The sequence below is a fragment of the Oryzias latipes genome, chromosome 12 (genome assembly GCF_053564925.1).
Source record: "Oryzias latipes strain Hd-rR chromosome 12, Olatipes_Hd-rR_3.1".
Lineage (NCBI taxonomy): Eukaryota > Metazoa > Chordata > Actinopteri > Beloniformes > Adrianichthyidae > Oryzias > Oryzias latipes.
In genome coordinates, this window is record NC_136248.1 from 33,120,001 (window position 1) to 33,123,727 (window position 3,727).

Consider the following 3,727-nt stretch of genomic DNA (forward strand, 5'->3'; position numbering starts at 1 on the left):
CACCATGATTTATGTGAAATGTAATCAATAAATATTATTTAACCTTAATATCTAATTTTTTTTTTAAATTGCAGGTCCTTTAAAAAAAAGTCTTTAACCTGCTGCATAAGCCTGATTAGTTGTAAATGATGCAGTGGGGAGTGAAAAACGAAGCACAATTCCTGGCTTCAGCGTCGGGCTGATGATCTGGAAATCACATCTATGAGGAATCGCATCAAACACTTGTACAACTCCAAACAACTTAATGTTCCTTTAAGAAAAACTCCAGTTTAAAATGTTCATATTAGGCTTGCTTCATTTAGGAGTTTTTCCATGTTTACCATTTTAGGTTTTAAAGCTTTATTAACAAAGATGATGTTTGATTTTCAAAGCTGTTGTTTAGAAATGTTTTTTTGTCAATGAAAAAACTGAATGCTGATGTGAGGATTGTAATAATGGATATGAAAATAAACAAATTTGTTTCATAGCAATGCAGTATATTTATTGAAAACTTAACATGAATATGTTATTCAATAACAGAAACAAAGAAACAGTTGTGGATTTTCCTTTATGGGCTTCTTCATGCAGTCAATCAAATGTTACGTTTACATTCAGCATTTACTCAGCGTACCTGTCAGTCACATTTATTAGAGGAAAAAATGCATCTGGGAAAAGTCTGTTTGTGCTTAACAACTATATCAAAAAGAGTCATGTCAGGGAAGGTTTGTCCACATTGCTGCTCAGCATCACATCCAGAGGAAGATGCACAGGTAAGGGACGCCAGTTCCTGCTCGTACATGCTTGCAGCTTCCTCTGCACTGGACTCCAGCTCCACTGAAATCCCTGACAGAAATAAATTAATAAATTAAAAATCCCTGACAGAAAAACATCGGCTACCGTTCATCTTTCATTCAGGCAAAAGTTGAGTTCATCAAAATGAGGAGAAAATGGGTTAAACCAGAAATTCATTAGGGAGGGGTCAAAACACCAAACTCAGAATAAAATACATTTCAGTCTTATAAAAATACATTCTAAAACAATTTGGTATTCCTCCTCTGCCTGAAAGACTAAAATGTTTCTTTAAAGATTTCTTTTACACTACAGACTTTGCCACCTTTAGTTACACACCTGGACGTGTCTGATGATGTGCACATCCAGTCATTTACTGTCATGTTTCTGTGCACTGACACACTCTAAAGTCACAGATCTTAATAGTGTGAATAAGAAGCATTCATAAATGTTATTCTGAGACACAAACTGCTGCAGTTTACCTGACAGCTTTGCTGATTTATGCTGCTGGTACACCTGTCTGAGAATCCTGCCCACGTGACCCCCCCCTCTCCAGCTGATGAGGTAACCTGTCATTAACGTATGACTGAAGGATCTTGGATCTGTCTGTAAACACCCACCTAGAAATCACGTTTAACGCTACATTTATTACATCAAACAAATGTGCCTCCATACCTTATCTGTGGATGGCGGGACTGCATTTCCTGATGTGCGCCGTTTTTAACACCCGTTTCTTCGCAGCTGCTGCTTTAGACAGAATCCTCTCACGACATTTTGAAACATTTGTAAACCTGGTTAGTGTTGATATTTCTGCGTGCGTTCTGTCATCACATCCGCTAAATATTCAAAGATTAAAGTTTATGTTAACGTTTTACCGTCCCTTTCTTTGTTTACCTGCAGAACGGACGTCATCCACACAAACTACTTCCGGGTGACCGTTCTGCTTCAGACGAAATATTAAAAAAAGAATTTAAACCTTCATTATCTGTTTGCTGCATTTTTGATTTAATATGTAAATGGGAAATACGGGAATTATCATGGTACATTGTTGTTTGGACGATAAAATCCGTCGTCGCTTCATTTAAAATACTTTTCAGTTCAAATGATTGACAAACATCATCATCCAATCAGCGTTGTCCCATAGTACCTGCTTCTTCCGGTTTGGAAATGTTTTTCATTTTTGAAGATTTCGTTTTGTTTTCTGGAAATTCATTCTATGTTCTGAAATGTTTTTCATTTTTTAATATTTCATTTTTTTTCTGAAATGTTTTTCATTTTTTAATATTTCATTTTGTTTTTCTGAAATGTTTTCATTTTTTTATTTCATTTTGTTTTCTGGAAATTAATTTTTTTTCTGAAATGTTTTCATTTTGTAATATTTCTTTTTTTTCTTTCTGGAAATTAATTTTTTTTTCTGAAATCTTTTTTTCTTTTTTTTCTTTTATCTTTTTTATGTTTTGGTTTCTGAAATTTTGTTTTGTATTCTAAAATGTAATACGCTTTTTAAATTGTTGCTGTGATCTTAAAAATGTTTTTGTATCGAGTGATTTGTTGAATGGTTTGCACTTCAGGGCCACCGTAGCCCTCTCTCAACACCAGTATAAATTTCAATAGAAAACCACAATGGTGTAGTCTGCCATGTGTGGAGACACATCTTTATCAAGAAAAAAAACACAACTATGGAAACAGACATTGACCCAGATATCAATTTCGTTAACGTTGTGGTGAACCACTGTAGTTATATGGAAGCATTTTTGTTGCATAATTAAAAATATGGCTTTTTCATTTTCAAAATGAACCTGCATTCGTTGACTAAAAAATATAATAAAAAAGCTATTCGCCAGAATGCTTTTTTATTCAACCTCAACACCACTCATTCTGTGACATATATAAAGCGATAATGCAAAGAGGGGATTGCATTCTCATTTTCTGACAAACCCCCAAAAAGTGTAGCGTATTTCAATTCCAGTCAACAGGAGGGAGGCATCAGATGACATCAGTTTTTATACTTTTTAATTTTTGTGGGTTTTTTTTACATTATTTTGTGAAAGAAAATTAAAAAAAATGTGCAAAAAGGGAAAAAAAGAAAGGTGTTCAGTAAAAATGAAAATAGCATGCTAAAACGGCAACGTTTTAACCTGTATTCAGGTCTTCCTCAGGCCTATACAGCACACTGTTCCAATTGGCTGGGTTTGCTGGCACTCGGAGAGATGTTGTCCCTTCGAAGAGCAGAGCAGAAATGAGCTCAGCTGAGGCTCTTCCTTTATCCCTTGTGCTATCAGTGGCGGTTCTGCCCTGAATTACTCCCCGGGCGAGACCCTCCCCAGCCCCCCCCGCCGAGTCACTTTGTCTATGTCAACTGACATGTTTTATAGTCATTGAAATTAAGAAATTGATACAAAATACGTTTATCAAAATTCTGCACCGCATTATAACAGTTTTCAGAACATACAAAATAAAAGACTGGCAAAAATAAAGTTAGATACGAAAATATTTAATCAAACACTATATTGAACAAATAATATTAAATAAATATAAAGCACACATCTTTTATCACACAAATAACAGGCTAAAATAAATATAACTGCAGCACCATTGCATTAAGAACAGAAAACACTAACTAAAACCTAACCTTTCTAGCCTTCCTTGATGCAAACTCGTCAATAACGTCATCATATGAAATCTGCTCCCCTACTGAATGATTGATACTAACAATGGCAAGGTTAGTCAGTCGCTCCTGAGACATTGTTCATTTTAGGTATGACTTGATCAACTTGAGTTTTGAAAAGCTCCTCTCTGCTTGAGCCACAGTGACTGGCTAGGTGAGTGCAATCATGAGAGCAGTCCAAACGTTGGGATACTTTTCTGATAGATCCTTATCAGATATGAAAGTGATGAACTCGAGGAGACTTCGAGTCGCTGAACAAGTCCTGAATAAGCTCTCTACTGTCCAAATCAC

At 35.4% G+C, this 3,727-nt stretch overlaps 2 long non-coding RNA genes across 2 annotated transcripts in view; one reads left to right on the top strand and one right to left on the bottom strand.

The window, feature by feature from the left end:
* The window catches only part of LOC144996731 (uncharacterized), a 1,113-nt gene extending 643 nt beyond the window's left edge, over positions 1–470 (top strand). The window contains exon 3 of the long non-coding RNA XR_013659576.1: positions 75–470. This is a non-coding gene — a long non-coding RNA (uncharacterized LOC144996731). The remainder of the gene's footprint in view (positions 1–74) is intronic.
* A 60-nt stretch (positions 471–530) lies between these two features.
* Positions 531–1,572, bottom strand: LOC144996732 (uncharacterized). Its single transcript, XR_013659577.1, has 2 exons — positions 1,444–1,572; positions 531–822 (listed from the first exon to the last, which is right to left on the bottom strand). It is a non-coding gene; the product is annotated as an uncharacterized LOC144996732 (long non-coding RNA).
* Positions 1,573–3,727: the final 2,155 nt, after the last annotated feature.